The 18,162-nt window shown below is 37.5% G+C and overlaps 1 protein-coding gene and 1 long non-coding RNA gene across 5 annotated transcripts in view; one reads left to right on the forward strand and one right to left on the reverse strand.

Moving 5' to 3' along the window:
* Positions 1-18,162, reverse strand: part of grid2 (glutamate receptor, ionotropic, delta 2) — a 427,585-nt gene that overhangs the window by 386,672 nt on the left and 22,751 nt on the right. The gene's annotated exons all lie outside the window — the stretch shown is intronic.
* On the forward strand, positions 1,638-2,874 carry LOC120462773 (uncharacterized). The gene is made up of 2 exons (XR_016146425.1): positions 1,638-1,998; positions 2,576-2,874. It is a non-coding gene; the product is annotated as an uncharacterized LOC120462773 (long non-coding RNA).

Raw genomic sequence — 18,162 nt, forward strand, 5'->3', positions numbered from 1 at the left:
TCCACACTTTTGATCGGTGCTCTACATTCAATTTGCCAAGGAAGAACAATGAACGAAATTTGCCAAGGAAGAAAAATTAACATTTCACCCTATTTCAGATTGCATATTTCACAAGCAATCATCATGTACAGTATTAGTGGTTCAAATTGCAAGTGAAATTGTAGTCTGAAATGTTAATCACTTGCTTGTATTATTCCTAAATTAGCTATTTTGTGAACTATATATCTCAGCTAAATCATGACGTGAATGAGGTAAACGGGGTTTGAAGGGGATTCATGGCTCAGGGGGGTGTGTGAGATCCTGACATTTTCTCCATGCATTTTGTTCCTGCGGTTAAGTCAGAGAATTTAATCCAAATCAAAATTAAATTATAGCCAAGGACATTTGGGAAATTTACTATGTTCTACCTATGTTATCCATTTCCATCAAGATAACAAAGAACAAAACAATTTCTTAATACTGTCATTTAAAAAGCATTCAATAAATTTGGTTCAACCTTTGGATAAGGATATTCAGACAAGCATGCCTCCACCAAAATACAGAGAGAAATTAATTACTCGCCTTATTATGAGAAGCAAAGTCAAGGGGGGAAAAATTAAACATTTATAGGACCAAAAAAGGCACAGTATTTTTTTCCAGCCTAAAGTCTTTTGTATAGATCAGCAATGTTTTTACATGTCCTTTTCCTAATCTGTTTAAAGGTTCATTTATACCCTTTTTTTATCCATGAGAAATTTTATTTGTGCCTGTTGAAGCTTGCCTCATTGCAGCCAGCAATAATTCTTGCTAAACACAAAGGTAAAATTCAAGTCGCACTGAACATACTATCTTGTTAACAATGGACGTAAACACTCAGGTGAGGTTGCTTTAGCAGCCAGCCAAGAGCTGGAAAAAAATGATGAAAGGTATGGAGTGCTTAGCATAACAAAAATCAAGCATTTACATAAGCACACGGTGCATCCGTACGGGGCTATTTCTGTGTAAACAAAGAACAAAAACATCAGTGTGATGACATTGTCGGCTCAAAGATAAAAATATGGATTCCTGCTAATGCAACAGTAGTTTTGAGTCATGCTGAAAGAATAATTCCTGGACTGATACTCTGAGCTCAAATAATTGTCATGAAGTTTGGAAACTTCTGGGACAACTTTTTGATCTGGAAAAGGCTACTGTATGACAGAATTGGTCAAATCATTTAACCCTAAAACTGTATTCTGGACAAATGTGGGCAAAATAGTGTTGATTTCTTTAAAAAAATAAAAAAATACTTCCCTTGATCTGAGCAGTAGAAGACTTGGCTTCTTTTCCTATGTTTGCCTCCTGAACACACACAATTGTTTTTGACTCAATTCTACAATGTTAAGTGGGTGAAAAACCAGGTGACAGCAAAGTTTTAGCTCTAAGAACTTATTGGAATGATATTTTAATGTAGTTTAAAAAAAACTCCCATAAAAATAAGCATAATTTACATAGAAAATATGGTACTTTTTGAAGTAAATAAATTCAAAAATACCCCCAAAATAAAAAAACACCATAAATGGATAGACAAAACTTTATCGAAGACAGTGATATAACATTTATAATAAATAAAAATTAGGATCACACCTGAGTCCTCTGTGCCCACATTTGTCCACACTGTTAAAAATTACCAGCATTTCACAATAATTAACAGTATTATTTCACAGTAACTTGTTGTGATTACATTTCCCTGTAATATCCCAATGAATACCTGTAAAAACTACAATATCCTTGGATTTTACAGCATTTAACTCTTATTTTACAATAAAACATTGCAATTTAAAACCTGCTGTTATGTCACAGCAAGGTCTGTAATATCACAGCAACACAGTGAAAAAAAATAAGGATTTCACAGCATCAAACAGTATTATTGCAGTGAAATACTGTAGCCTATGCCCTGGGAAGTCATGTGACATAACCGAACTGTTGCAGGCTCCGTCGTGTCCCGCCGCCTCTTCTATTTCGGGCTTAACGGAGAAGGTGAGCATGCATGTTTGCAGCACTTACACCCATTTTATTTTAATATGATAATATTTACTTTCAAATAAACGTTTATCGCATGACACAGTTCACATTTTGTTAGCAGCTGCCCGGAATTGTTGAAAGTTCTCACAGCATACTAATAGTTAGTAATGACGATCGAGTTTTGCTATTTTCATGTCTATCACCGTTTAGACAAATCTGGTTTTTGTAGAGTTTATAAAATCAGTGATGGGACAAACATTACTATTTATGTGTGCACATTTCTGTACTTAGTCAATGTTATCATAGATTAGCAGGGCTAACCGTTAGCTGTTTAAGTTAATACATTTCTGCGTCCCAATTCACATACTAACCGTCCTAAATAGTATTCGAAAACAGAATTAGTAACTTACGTCCCAAATCGCACGTTGAAATAAGTGTTTCAAAGATTATCGGGTGGTCTAACGTTACTATTCCCGGTCAGAATCCGAAGTGTAGATCCGTGCACACCTTGTGCGTTGGACCAGGATTCGGTTAGAACAACAAACACGAGTGAAAAGTGTTAAGAACTGAAACTATTTTTGCTTATTAACAGGTGCTTCCTGGGCATCAATCCCGAAAGAGGATCGAAGACCAAGAAGAGGACCACAATGAACCCTCATATTAGCACCCTATTGAGGAAACTAATTGACTGGCGTCATAGTGTTTTTTAGCAGTGGTACTTGTCAGGCTCCACAGTTAAAAGTTTGCACAATGTCTCTGCATTTTCTGCATTTTAAAATGGCTTTTATGAAAACAATCTTAAAGTTGAAATTCTAAAAAAATTAATTTCTTAAATTCTTGCTGTACATTGAAACATATGTGTTAATAAATATGCCATTGGGCTAACATTGACTTAACCTCAGAGTTGTTTGTTGTTGGGGGGGGGGGGGGGGTTACATTGTGTGTGTGTGTTTATATGAAGAGTTCAGATGCAAAAGCCTCTAAATGCCATTTGAAATTTTCTTCTAGAATGATCATTTTTATCAAGCTTGTATATTTAAGTTCTGTAATTTCACTTTAATGGCAATGATATTTATCTATTAATTGTTATTTAGGTGAAATTACTGAACTTAAATATAAAAGTTTGATAAAAATCATTATTAAAGAAGAAAATTTCAAATGGCATTTAGAGGCTTTTGCATCTGAACTCTTCATATATATATATATATATATATATATATTGTAATTCCCCAGTAATGTACTGTAATATCACAGATATAAAATTACAGTAAATTGCTGTGAGCATATTTCACATTATATTACTGTAATCCTTACTGTGAAAGTAATGCAAAATTTATCCAATTATTTACTGTAAATTCACAACGAAAATTTTAACAGTGCACAATTACAGCATTATGGGCTAAGTGTATACAAAACACACTTATTTACATATTTACTCAAAACGCAACTAATAAAGATGTCTATACTTATAGCCAAGTTTTTCTTTCAGTCCAGAAAATGCTCCAGTAACATTTAACCAACAAATAATCAATGTACAATCAGTGCAAATCACTCCTTTAAAGGGTTAGTTCACCCAAAAATGACAATTCTATAATCATTTACTCATCCTCAAGTTGTTCCAAACCTCTATGTGTTTATTTTTTCTGCTGAACACAAAAGGAAGATATTTGGAAGAATGTTTTAATCAAACAGATCTCAATCCCCATTGACTTCCATAGTAGGAAAAAATACATACTATGGTAGTCAATGGGGATCGAGATCTGTTTGATTAAAACATTCTTCCAAATATCTTCCTTTGTGTTCAGCAGAACAAATAAACACATAGAGGTTTGGAACAACATGAGGGTGAGTAAATGATGATAGAATTTTTATTTTTGGGTGAACTATCCCTTTAATGCAGTAACAAGTGTCAAATTTGTTCATTGTTCAATCCAGTCTCAAATTCACCTTCCTGCTGCTAACTTTCTGAATGGGCGGTGCATGTGCCAACAGATGATGCTGAGAAAATCTCTTGTGTATGCACTCGATGCCTTCCGAGCAAAATTTGTGCAAACGTATGTGTGCTGGTTTTCCCTTTGAAGAATATGTAATCCTTGAATGATTAAAATACTGTTGTGAGCTTCAATAACAAAGACGTTAATGGGGGGAGAGGCTTTTGTAAGAGGAGGGATAAGCATGCTCTCATCTTGAGTACTGATGTACCCATACAGTGTGTTGTACTATTGTACAGATTTCCCCGAGCTGTCAGGAAACCTGATTCCAGGCTTGTCTGCGAGGTCCCTGAGTTTTCCAACATTGTTGTGTTGATAAGAAAAAGTAATCTCTGTGTTGTTTGTTTGCTGTTTTTCTTTGGCACACCAACCTAATGTTAAATGAGTTCATTAATTAATCAATGGAACAGCACAATGAAAGAGAAAAATGAACCAAACTTTTTAACATTACAAATTAGAGAGAAGAGGACCGTACAGAATAAATCATACTACCCAAAACCGTAAGAGAGGGTTGATTCACAAGAGAATAACCATTTTTTTTAATAACTACATATGTGAGAGAAGGGAACCGTAGAGTACAAACCAATTCACCAGACATTCCAGCATTACATATGAACATAGACATATACACTAGACGTCACCTGGGGGTTCTAAGCATGCGTCAAAACCGCCGCCATCTTGGAACAGGGGTCTTGTCATAGGAAGTAGCTAGGTAACGCTGCTATCTCTGCCTTTACTTCGAATTCATTGATGGTGGCGGACTTTTGTGCAGCGTATGAAGTTCACGGATGAAATCTGAACTAGGAAGAATGTTTAAAAAAAAAAATTAATTTTTTTTTTTCTTTCTGGAATCAATGATAAATACATGTCTGACCGTTGGAACAAACCAAAAAAACAAGAAAAATCGCATTCATGATGATTTATGGTGATTTTATTTGCGTTAGACCTGTGTCTACTACATTGACGCTGATGCATTAAAGTGGAGGGGCTCCCCTGTTTCAAGATGGCGGCTCTATTGACGCATTCGTTCTAATGAACTGCCGTATCCAAGGTGAGGTCTAGTGTATATGTCTATGACATATGAAGAGGATTATTTAGGACAGACTGATTCATTAAAATTATTTAGCATGAACAATTCCCTAGCATGAAACTGACTATCCAACATTGAAAGAAGTTCATTTGAGAGGAACGGTTTCACTAAAATGAATCACATTTTCCAACACAACATTTGAGAGAGTACATTTTAGAACAAACCAACTCACAAGAATCAGTTATATTTTTCAACGATATACAAAGCTGCATGCGCAATACAACGTGACATTAAAAACAGATATGGCATTTGGCTGCTTTTAAAAAGAATTACTTGTCACTGAAAAAGTTACACTATTTTAAAAGCACATAAAAACAAAACCAACTTTCCGTCCCCACAACCAAGTGTTGTCTCTTTTAACCAATAAGAAACCATTCACACATCAGTACCAAAGTACTCAGTGATATCAATAATTGGAAATTATCTGGATGAAGAAGAATTTTTTTTGATCACAGGGAAGTGAAATAACATCGTTTTGTTCATAAAAACATGGGATGAATGGAAAAAAAACACTGTCTAGTTCATGTTTACATACTTAGAGCTTTTTGTTTGACCCAAAGCAGACTTTTTACATCAGCACATTCTTATACATCATAGACAATCCAATTCTTAGCAAACATTGCATCATACAAGTAATTTAGTGGTAGTGTTACAAGTTCGGGAATTTGTTTACCGGTATTTAAAAATAAGGTCCAGTTCAAACACGATCCAGTGGTTACCAGTAAGAATTGTATGGGTGAAAGAAGCGAGTGATAGACAGCTTACATTCATGTATTGCGAACCTGACAATGTGTTATTGACTTGTTAGTTTGTTTCCTCACTCTTTTTTTTTTTTTTTTTTCGACTGAACAAGATCAGATGTACTAAAGTGTCCACAAGAGAAAAATTACAGCGCACAAACCACAAAACACACACTTGGAGCTCAAGCTTCAAGTGTTGGACCCTGAACGTACAGAAAGAGCTTAAAGCTCTGACTTTACCCAAGGCACCTAAGGCTGTTTGTGCTGAAGTGAGCTATCAGGGCAGAGTTCATCTTTCCACGGAAATGCCTGAAAGCCGTGTACCAAAAGTGTTCAATAATAAACACATTGTGGGTTGTAGCACCATGTTTTGGTCTCTACCGCTCTCTATTTTCGTCACCGCCAAATGTCAGTCAGGCTGCACGCAGATGGGGTTATTTCTTGATGCACACCTAAGAATAAACAAATAGAAATGCGATAATCAAATCGCAGAGCTTCCACCCACATTTAAACACCCTTTCTGACTTTCAATAACAAGTTGACGTGTCTTGCAGCGAAGCACATTTCTATGGCGCAATACATCCGTGATATATGGGAAATGTCATGTCGTTCGGAAAAAACGAGGGAGGATGAAAGGCAGAGAGTTTTGTGCTACTCGAAAAGCAGAACCCACTGGAGTAGCTTTGCTCTCGGCTCAGGTGGGAGTGAACTGCCATACCTCCGAAAAAAGGCTTTATCTGCCATTGACAGGCGTGATAGAATACTGCGATACTGAGTGTCTCACCTCCAAATGGTTGTCGGCTCACGCCTTTTATCCGACAACGTTAGCATGGTGAGATTTACACATTTGGTGCAGTGCTCCTTAATGATTCTCTATGGAACAGATGGAGCCAGATTGCCCTTGGTCTCTCAGCCTTCCACTTTGAGGTCTCCCAACTCGCTTTAATCATATCCAGCTCGAGATCAAATGGTGTACATGGGTAGCAACAACTAAGTCGCACAGTAAAGCACTGGGAGAACCAGGAGCAGTCAGATATGATCATCATTAGAGCAACTAATACTTGGAAATGATTCCTATATCCCTCCATGGCACTAAATGTATTTGCACTGCACTGTAAAGACAAAGAGCAAACATGTTCATAAGCCTGGCAAACAGCACATGTGATGATAGCATGTGTAATGTCAGACTCGGGCATGCTGCAGCTTATGTACCCATCACTACTACAGGGAATCGCACATGCTTTGGCCTGGAGGAGACAACTCAGAGGGAGAGACATGGAGAAGAATCTCGCAATTTAATATTCTGTGTGAGAAATGCGCACTACATCTCGCCCACAGAGGATTTTTACAATCAAGCCTACTTTACCGCATACTAAACAGCGCTAAGGATGTGTTAATGCATCTATCAACATAATATGAGGTTAATGAGGTTTCTGTATCACAAAGACATTATAAATATCTGCTTCATCATTCAAAGGAAGCCAGCGTGGAGAGTTGCATTCTGATTGCCACACAAGCCTATGTGCTGTGCGCTAGCGACTTTAAATTCCCACGTGGCCAAATGCCCAGGGGACCTGAAGTCTTTAGAGAAATGAGCAATTCTGCAGCGTTCAAATGTAAAGATATAAAGCTGCCGATTCATTCCATTCCATCATGCTATAGAGACTGTGACCCAGTTTTGGAAATTTAAATGGGGATTTGATATGAAGGGGCAAATTAATTGGAACAGATGCCTTCTCAATTATTAAGATGTCACACAGTATGCTTGTATGAGCTAAATCCACCCATTGTATGTCTCCTTATATCCACAAGATGAGGTCTTAATCATGGTCCAGGCAGATCGCATACTATTAAATGGTAATGTGAGTAGTGCTATGTTTTCCATTAAGAATTCTATTGAAGGTCCCTCTGCCTGCAGACGATCAAGAGAAGCCTTTAGCAATGCAGTATTAAATAAACACCACTACATGGAGTAGCGGAGAACAATTCCAATGGGAACTCGGCAGATTGTATAAACTGAGTGAGCTGTCGGACTATACAATATCAGAGTATGCTTAAGAATGTATGCAGAAGACTTCTCTAAAGTTAAAGTGAGATATGACCAAAGCAAAACTCAGTAACATGTGACAGAGTGAGCAGAGTGAATACTGGTGCCAAATAACGTAATAGTACACAAAACAATAACTTTTAATTCTATATCAAAATTCGACCAAATCCTCTTTTCAAATCCTTGTCAAATACCTTAAACATTACTACATTGTAATGTACACATGTCATATAGACAGTAGTTCGCACATCATTAGCAGATTGCACGCTCACAGGAACATTCAGTAGCTCATAAATGTTTTGTCAACACTCTTCTGTGATAAATAGCTTAGAAACTGAAAGGTCACTAAAAGTCACTAAAACCCACAGCTTCACTGTTAGTAGACAGACGCTGCCAGGTAGAATTAATTCACACACAATCACTCTCTCACTAATGCACTCATAATGTAAACTGTACAGCGCTACTTGCTACTTCATCTGTGTCTGATTTAGAACAGATAGAAAGCTGTTTGAAATATAACAGACAAAAGAACTGATAAAACAAGTTATGTGGTTATGTAATGGACACATTCATTTTCAACTGAGATGGGGGGGGGGTGTTGAACAATAAATAATAAATGCATAAATTGAAAAGACATTAAAAATAGAAATCAATAACTCTAAGCCCTCATTGAAAAAAATATATTGAAAAAATATCAAAATTAAAAAAGGAGAAAAACTAGAGCTGTCAGTTAAACACGTTATTAACGGCGTTAACGCAAACCCATTTTAACGGTGTTAATTTTTTTTATTGCACGATTAACTGTGTTTTTGGTTTTGGCCTAGCAAACTTTGTAGTTTATTTTTTTCACATGCTTTTGCAACAGGATGCGGCATGTGCGGTGCAGCGCGTGCTCTGAAACCCATTCATTTCAATGGCTTGCGCCGCGCGAGGACGTTTTGTTTCTTCGTCGACCAAAGCGCAAGCGGATCTAGCTAGATCGGAAACAAAACAACAGGCACGTCGCACACACTTGTTTGGGCTTGTGAGCCGGCAAAATAGTTGGTTAATGTTACGTTTTGAGTGGATGATGGGCATGAGACACCGAAATGGATGCCAATAAGATTCTGGATGGAAAGTTTACTTTTAAAAAGTTGCCAAATGGTTCCATTGACAAGACCAAAGTGATCTGTGTGTTTTGTCGTTGTGAACTACAGTAAGCTATCATCATCGCAGCACGTCCAGTCTGAAATACCACTTGATGATGGCCAAGCACACACACATACACACACACACAGCTGATGCGAATTCTCCGCCCCCTCCGGACCTCCTCAGAATTTATTTCACCCTTTTATTGATAGACAGAGTTACATTGAGAGATTATTTGCTCCAAGTGAGAATGTTAGTGTGAAATTGAACACTGTATATGCTAATGTTGTTTTCAATAAAATAAAAAAAAACATTTACGCAAAGCTAAGCCGATCGACTTCAAGAGACATTTATAATAGATGTGATTAATCGAGAGTTAACTATGACATTGATGCGATTAATCGCGATTAAATATTTTAATCGTTTGACAGCACTAACAAAAATAAAAGGAGAAACAGCACACTGATAAGTGCGATTGACCAAAAGTACAAAAAATGTGGGATTCTTGTGGAAAACTGCATAATTAAAATTGAGAGGGAATGGAGAACTGAATGGAAAGTCAGCTTTGCAGGTAGGGTAAAAAAAAGTTTAAAAAGGGCCATCAGTATCTGCTGTGAATGAAAATTTACCCTACATGACTCGTCTTGTGTCATCAAGATGCTGTCACTGTTATCACAGTGGGACGCTTAGAGAAGATCACTTGACTGGTGAATAGTGAAGGCCAGAGCGGGTAACTGCTGTCTTTTTGTCTCCATTGACTCTGAAAGATTAACACAGATTGCTTCTTGGAAAAGAAACATTTCAAGGTTTGCAACCTTACAGGTCAGCATGAGCCAGAAAAATACTTTGGATACTTTGCCCTTCAGCCACAGCAGTGGCAGCAGTGCAAAACAACATATGGACAAGTCCGAAAAATATAAACCCAACACAATGAGCCCAAGCCAGCTTATTCTTCCCCAAATCATACTGCTCTTTCTTCCCGACCCCTCGCTGTTTCTTTGTCATTCACAAGCTCTTGCATTTGGATGGGCTAGAATCAGGGTGTTGTCAGTATATCAGAGCCCAACTGCACTGAGTGGCAGGGTGGTAAATTTCCTTTATGTTGTCATTACTTATGGTGAAGAGCTTCTCGTATCAGCCACACCAGCTGTGTATGAGTTACTGCCATTGATCAAACTCCATGACTTCTTCTTGGGAGTGAAATAGCTGGCATAATAACATGTTAAAGCGAGGTGAGACCGCTCAACAAAGAGTACTCCACCTAGATGTTATTACTTATTGTCTGGATGTCCTTGAAACAGAGTTTTATCACCTAGCCTTGAAAACATCTGGCAGAACACATTAAAGTGTCACAGAAAATGCACCTAAAGTGGTCCTGTCTTTAAAGAGGGTCAGAGGGAAATCAACAAACCTCCACAAGAGCTTCCCCTTTTTTGCTAACAACCTAGTCTATGACTCTTTCAATGGATCATACGAGATAGTTCACCCAAATCTGTATAATTTTTCAATTTAAGTTTAAGTTAATGGTCCAGGTTCGGAACAACTTGAGGGGAGTAAATTAAATATATATTTTTTTTATCTCTTTAAGTCAAAAAGGCATTCATTTCCAATACTGTAACAAAACCCCTGCTGTGAATTCCCCCCACCCAACACTCAACCTTTCTCTAGCACCTCTCATACCCCCTGTCCACGTCCGATTTCCCACTGTGCGCTCTCTTCATTCTTCCCTCTCACTCCTTCCATTTCCTCTCCTTGCTCTTACAATGAGGACTCTTATCATTTGCAGTTTGGCTCCCACTGAGAGTGTGAAGGTCAGGTAGATATAAACGTCTCTCATTTTCCCCACACAATGTTTGTTGTTTTCTCATGCCCAAGAAGAGTTTATTCTAGATTCAAATTCTAGTAAAAAAAAAATGTGCCAAATGTGATAACATATACATTTCAAATTTGAATAGGTTAAGCAATATTACATCTTGTTACATCTTGTGAGTGAACAACTATCTAAAATTGACCTGATTTGAGAAGTGTTGATTGGACTGCTAAGATGTAATGAACATATTGAATTGTTGTAAGAGGGAGTAGACATCTACAAATACAAGTATACAAAATAAAAAGGATCTGTATACGTTAATCAACAGATTATAAAATATGACACAAAGAAATTTATTGGGAATTAGTTAGTCACTCTTTACGAGTATCCTTCGGATGAGACGTTAAACCGAGGTCCTGACTCTGTGGTCATTAAAAATCCCAGGATGTCCTTCGAAAAAGAGTAGGGGTGTAATCCCTAATAACTCGTGTTATAGGCCTAGATACGCAGTGCCAGGAATCATTGTGAGGCTGTCAATAACTCCATAACTGTCTAGCACGAAACTCCCAAAACTCCCATTAAAAATCACAGAAACGAGCAAAACGAATCTTACATCGAATCTGCACTTTGTTGTTTATGATGGAAGTCAGAAGAATTCAGTCAGCGCACTGAACAAAACAAATCTGAACGCCTCTGATTGGTCATCATGCTCATAAACTTTGATTGGTTAAAATGCTCAACACTGCAAAACGAAATGTGATTGAAATGATGTATTTGGATGGATCTAATGAATGTTAAGAACTGTAGTTTAACTAATGTTATCACGTATGTTCTATTATATAAATATTTTTAAACAAATTACAATGACTTTCCCAAAATTTCCAAACACTCCCCACGACCCTCGATTTTATTTTTATTACTGATCTGCATGATTCACGTGGGTCATGATTTTAGGCTAAAATGACCGCAATTCCAGATTATTCCAGAAGAATCACATCCCTGTATAATAAATTTCTTTGATTGAAAGCAAAGGCTCTGTTCTCTCCATTGATACATTGCATGTTCAGATATTCATACAACAAAAACCTTTTTTTTGAATATGCTAGCGGTAAAAGGTAACAATTTCCAACATGACATCATGACTTTTGCGTAAACATATACGCCACTTTCGAGTCAGGTGGCGTGTTATCTCCACGCATTTTGTGCTATCCGCGTGTATCCGCGTGTATGCGTATATGTCTACGCCATTAACGTCCGCTTCATTCCGCGTGTCCGAACACGCAGTCAAATCTCCAGTCATAAATGCCATTAACCCCAGTGACGGTTAAGTTTAGGGATGGGGTTGAGGTAAGTCATATATTTATATAACGTTAAGTCAACGGCGTTCATAAACACGCTGAAAGGCGATTATGCGTCTTGATAGCACGCCAAAAATGGAAATACGAATTGGCGTGTCATACACACGCTACTTCATGAGATCAGTCTGACAATTTCAGCGAAAATGGTTCTTAAAAAAATTTAAATATTTAAAAATTTGGATCGTTCTTCTATTAAGGACAGATCAACCGTTCAGTTAATCCACCTTTATTGTTTAGGTTTTTTTTTTATTTAAAGTTATTCATCTTGACTAATTAGCCCACCAATCAAACAGACGGTCCACTCAACAGGACAACAAAAGGGTACATCTGTGCCTTTTAAGAGAAGAGAATGTTGTTTAAAACAGGACAATCACATCTCATTTTAATGTAATCCACATTCTGCTGTATTATTTGGTCATCTGGTCATCTGCTGTATTATTTGATTCATAGAGAAGAGGAGATTTTGCAAGCAATCCAGTGTCAAAAGGGAACCGAGCGATTGGTATTACTGGGTAATACAAATAAGGTGGAATTCAGTCTGTGTGTTTGTGTGTATTCTTACCATGCAGACTTTCTGCGAGACAACTCATGAAAAACAGAGTTTGGATATAAACACAAATATCAGCGGTTTGCAAAGATCCTCCCCTGATACCAGTGCTTAATCTTCCCACTATCTGTACGCCACGCTTGTCAATAAAACAGTTTTGCCGTTAGACAGCTAGTGCAAAACCCCTTTTCAATAATGCAGAAACCTCTGGAGCTTCAAGACCCGTGATACGAGGAGCTAATCCTTAAAACTCTTTAGCCACTTGACCATTGTTTCTTCCTTCAGAAAGACAGAGGCTGATCCGATTGGTCTGTGATAAAAAATTCACTACCCGTTTACTCAAAAAATCTCTCGTCATGCATTATGTAGGACAGTGAGATTTCCACGCCTAGAGCCTCCCACCATGTCGCCAAGGCTGAGAAGAGAGCATCTGCTGCTGGGAAACTGCTGGCTACAGCCGCTGGAAAACTCTTCGCCCCAGTGCTCCTCATTAACCTTCAACAGCTCTTATACACTCGGAGGAATGAGATCAGATGAACGCCGAGGAAATCTCCCAAAACTGACTGATTGGGTTTTTGAAGCAGCTATGAAAGAATCAGTCAAAGACCAAGGTCTTAATACAACATAGGCGTCAGAAGTTAAGACGTTCATGATAAATAAATAATCATTTCCCTGTTTCAAGCGATGAAAGAATATCTTTTTTCTGAGGTTAAAAGAAAAGACCGATGAGATTTGGCGAGGTCACCACCGAGGCACTCGAACGCAAATTTCCATCCGAGGGACCATGCCATGTTTTCGATGTGTCCTCTCAAGAGTTTAACCCAGGTGTCTTCCACCCCCTCTTGTTTGTCATTCCAGAATCCCACACTGTAACCTCTGTCGGAGGGCTCCGTTTGGCCTCAGAGCGAAATGAGAAAAATGAAAAACTCTCGACCAAAGCGCATATATGAAAACATCACTGCTGATGTGGAGGTATTACATGTTTTCTCATGTGTAATTTATAAAAGTCTTGTCTTCCACACCAATGAGATGTCATGAGGGCATGGGGGAGGACAACAGGAAATCATTCCTCAGGAAAGGGAAAATATGTGCCGAGACTGTAGTTACAGTCATTTGTAGTAATATGAGATATGTGAATCCAAGAGAAGATGAGAACACACATCCATTTACAGCATTTCAGGGTTGTGTATCATTCAGAATTGAATTGTGAATTCCTTTCACATTCCAAATGAACTCCTGAAATTGAACTAATTATTGACATCCACTAAAATTCTGTCATTTATAAGACAAGTTTGTCAAAATGTATGTTAGATTGAAAAAATAATTTGTATACCGTATGCATAGATGACATGTACAGAGAAAACTACAGACAGACAAAAGAACACTTCATTTCCCATTATCTGTGTGAATTTATTTGAATTTCAATTCTGTAAATTTCTCACCAATTAAATGTTCTCTGGAGTGTGACCAAATTCAATTCAAATTAGTAATATATTGCTCTTCAATACTGAATTTTGTTCATATACACATAGCATCATGAAAAAAGGATAAATTAACATGACAAGACAAACTGTTAAACATATGCTTGAAAAAAGCAGGAAACATGTAAAAATAGAACAAGATGAAGTGCATCTTGTTTCATTTTTCCATGTTTCAAGCCTAATCCTCACTAAATTCAGAAGGGCTTAGCAAGAATGTTTAGATGTTGCCCAGGAAAACAAGACAAAGAATATGATTGTTTTTGCACACGAATACGATGCAATTTATGTGAAAGACCAGCCTCACAATATTAAAAGCCAACTGTTTTCATGGCTTTAAATTAGAATTTACTGCTTGTTCAATATAGTGATATCTCAAACACAGTTTGCTTCTGCTTGGATTATATAACGTATATCAATATGCACTTCCCCTGTAGCACACCCAAAAATAAAACACTGTGCACAATCACACGCTTCTTTATATCACAACCTATAAAATATAAACATAAACATTCTGTCTGTGCTTATATGCGCCGACTTCTTGGGAGGAAATCAAGAATATCCACTTTGGTTCAGCTACTCGGCTGAAATTGCTTTTTATGATGGTGTGGCAGGCGAGATATATGATATGTAAATGAAGTCAGAGGACAGTAGAATGGCACTACTGTGTCTTAAAAGAAGTGTGGGGGATGTCCTCAGCCACGGCACAGCAATTTCACACCTGTCATTTAAAACATGGCCACTCTAGAAAAAAAAAAAACAAAAAAAACGCAAGGCCCTAGGAGAAACTCTTCAAAGGGACTTTCCTGTTCCTCCACTCTCAACTAGCAGGTAGATTCGACACATGGCACTTTAATTTCACCCTCCGAGTGATTTTCAATCAGTGTTGCGATGCGAAATGCGATGAGTAGATATTCAATTTTAAAAAGTCAGGGAAACAAACATGCAAAAACATTTCACATCATGACTCATTCTCCATTTCCTCTTCTAGTTTTCCACGGGTAAATTCGAATTAACTCTAAAACATAAAACTTATGATCGCTTGACCTTCAGCTCCTGATCGGCTCTCCATGAGATATTTATTATTCAACAGTCGTGATTAAAAATCAAATCAAATATGACGACCAGTGTTGGGAGTAACGCATTACAAAAGTAATACATTACAGTAACATATTACTTTTTGCTGTAACGCAGTAGTGTAAGGCATTACTAATCAATTTTCAGTAATATTTTACTCGTTACATGTTCAGTGAGGCTTGTATTACAGTTGTATTATTATTATTATCGTATTATTGTCTGCTTTTACTTCTTAAAAGGCAACAGACTATGTGAAAGTTTTAAAGCAGTCTTTTAGTGCCAGTTCAGAGCGGCACTAAAATGTAAAATGTATGTAACATCTATGTAAATGTATGTAATATCGTTTTTTCCTCATAAATGCAAACACGAAAACTAAAATAAAATGAATATTTTAAGTTCTATGGAGACTGCAGAGCCAACCCTTCCTCATCCGATTTGCGCAGTGTAATTAACAGAATTACAAAAAATATATTTTGCCTCCTATTTTTTTGTCACGCATGAATGTGTGTCTTTTCCCTAATATTAAAAATAAAACATAGACTGATATTTGTCTAATGTCTGGAGTCCTTTAAGGAAGTAGCCTATATACGTTTCAACATGTATTTCCTGAGAATTTTTATTTCAAGTTTTGACTGCAAATGTCATGTCCATTATGCTGGACTTCCCCAATTTTAAATAATTTATCCTCAACTAGTTTTGTGGTGTAGGTCTACGTATTTTATAATGTTAACTTCAAATAATACTAATATTCTATTTTAAAGATAAGGCAGCATTGGATCTGGATGGTAAGGAGAATAATGCTGGAGTTGGAAGAGGTGTGTCGCGATTCTGTAGGTTCGTGGATCTGAGTCGTGTGGCGAATCGCGATTTCGGTTTCATATTGCATATCGTTACAGCCCAAAAGTTAAGTTCTACTTAGTTATTTTGGTGAAAGTAACTCAAAAGTAATACATGAGTAATGTAACGCATTACAATTCTGGGACAGTAATATTGTAAGGTAATGAATTACTTTTAAATAACAGTAACAAGTAATACCTGATGTATTACAGTTTCAAAGTAACTTGCACAACACTGATGACGACTAGTCGTGCCAGTCGGACAAGTGCACTGAAACATGAGGGCAATAAAAGAATGTACGCCCTACAAATTAACATTCCACAGTGGCAAACCAATAAGGTGCTGTTGTAAAATCAACCGTTTATGCTATTAGATTTACAGCAGGGGCACAGATAGCTGCCATTTTACAACTGCAGTAAATAAAGATCTAAATGCAAAAATCTACAAGCACAAATGTCGTTAACTACAGTCCCGGGTCTTTGACAATAAAATCCCTAATTGTACATTAACACCGTGATGACTTTTCGCTCACTAAAACAAACAAAAAAAGGATGGTGGCTGCATAAAAAAAGAGAAAAAGCATTATGAAAAGCATTCACATGCATCTGTGCGTGCACCTGAATCATTCAATAGATGATGGCATTTAAGGAGTTGTGATTTTCATTAATATCAAGGTCGTGCTCCAAAGCGATTCATTCAAAAAAAAAAAAGACATTCCATAGCTGGGGAGCCATCCTCAAGGACACTTTAAGCTGCATATTTTCAGACAAAACTGCATTTGCATCACAAAAGGGGAGGATGTGAGCACCGTTCTCCCTCTGAAGAGTGAAAGAAAGCACATAGGAATAATTCCCCGTGGCTGGGGCGTGCAGTTGATGCACCGCCACCTACACGCCAACACTCAATCCACATCAGCATCGCTCATGCTGCAACAATGTCCGACCAGAATAGAATTCAATGCAATTCCACCAAGCTTTCAGGACCTACTCAGAGTGGTAAGGAAAAATAGACAGCGACAAATGTGGGAGGGTTAAAATGAGCACACATGTAGGCAGACGTGATATTAAGCGCTACATATCATCCTCCGGTTACGCTTCTCATAATACAAATCCATTATACATGCATACAAAGTATATAGTTTTGTATTTGAACTAAGCTATTCCTCGCAAAGCAGCTGAGCTTGGCTGGATCAATAGAGTAATCTGCTCCCCTTTTGTTCCTATGCCAAGACTTTAATCAAATGAAGCAGAGCTAGACTGGCACAGCGCTGGTGTAAATCTGCGGTCCTCGTGCAGCTTTGCTGTAGGGCAGCAGTGAGCGACAGAGTGCACACGAGAGGTCACGTCTCGCCGGCGTCTCGGGTGAATCAAAGAACACGGGGCCCAGAGATCCGAACTCGAGGTCCACGCAGGCGCAAGGGGGCTGAGGTGAGCCCTCTGGAAGACAGCTGCGAGATAATCGCCAGAGTTTTGTTTCTCTCTGAATCAGCTCAACACACACACACACACACATCTTATGGTGGAAATCTCTTTTGATGATGCGGCAGCGGTCCTTGCCAAGGCTTGGATATTTTCGTTTACCATCAGGCTGTGAAGGATAAATCCTTATTTCTGCAGGTTTTATATGTTTTATATGTGTTATTCGTTTAAGTTAAAAAAAATAAAAACAACAAAATTATATAAAAAAAAATAATAAATATAAAAAATATTAAAATTATATTAAAATAAAATGAAAAATTGCAGGCCATTTAGAAGTTTGAGGTCAGTGAGATTTTGAAAGAAATTAATACTTTTATTCAGTAAGGATGCATTCAATTGGTCAAAAGTGCAATCAAGGCATTTATGTTACAAAAAAGGTAACACTTTATTTCGATAGTCCACTTTAGACATTCTATAAGTAACTTTTCAACTACATGTCAACTAACTGTCATTAGAGTATTAGTAGACTGTTAGCTTAATATCTGCTAACACTTTATTTTGTTGGTCCCTCAACAGACATTCAACTGACTACAGGTAACTTGGTGACTACAAGTAAACTTATTCTACTAACCCAAAGCCTAATACCTAACCATAACCT

This window comes from Pimephales promelas, chromosome 14 (genome assembly GCF_988280905.1).
Source record: "Pimephales promelas chromosome 14, fPimPro1.hap1.1, whole genome shotgun sequence".
Classification (NCBI taxonomy): domain Eukaryota; kingdom Metazoa; phylum Chordata; class Actinopteri; order Cypriniformes; family Leuciscidae; genus Pimephales; species Pimephales promelas.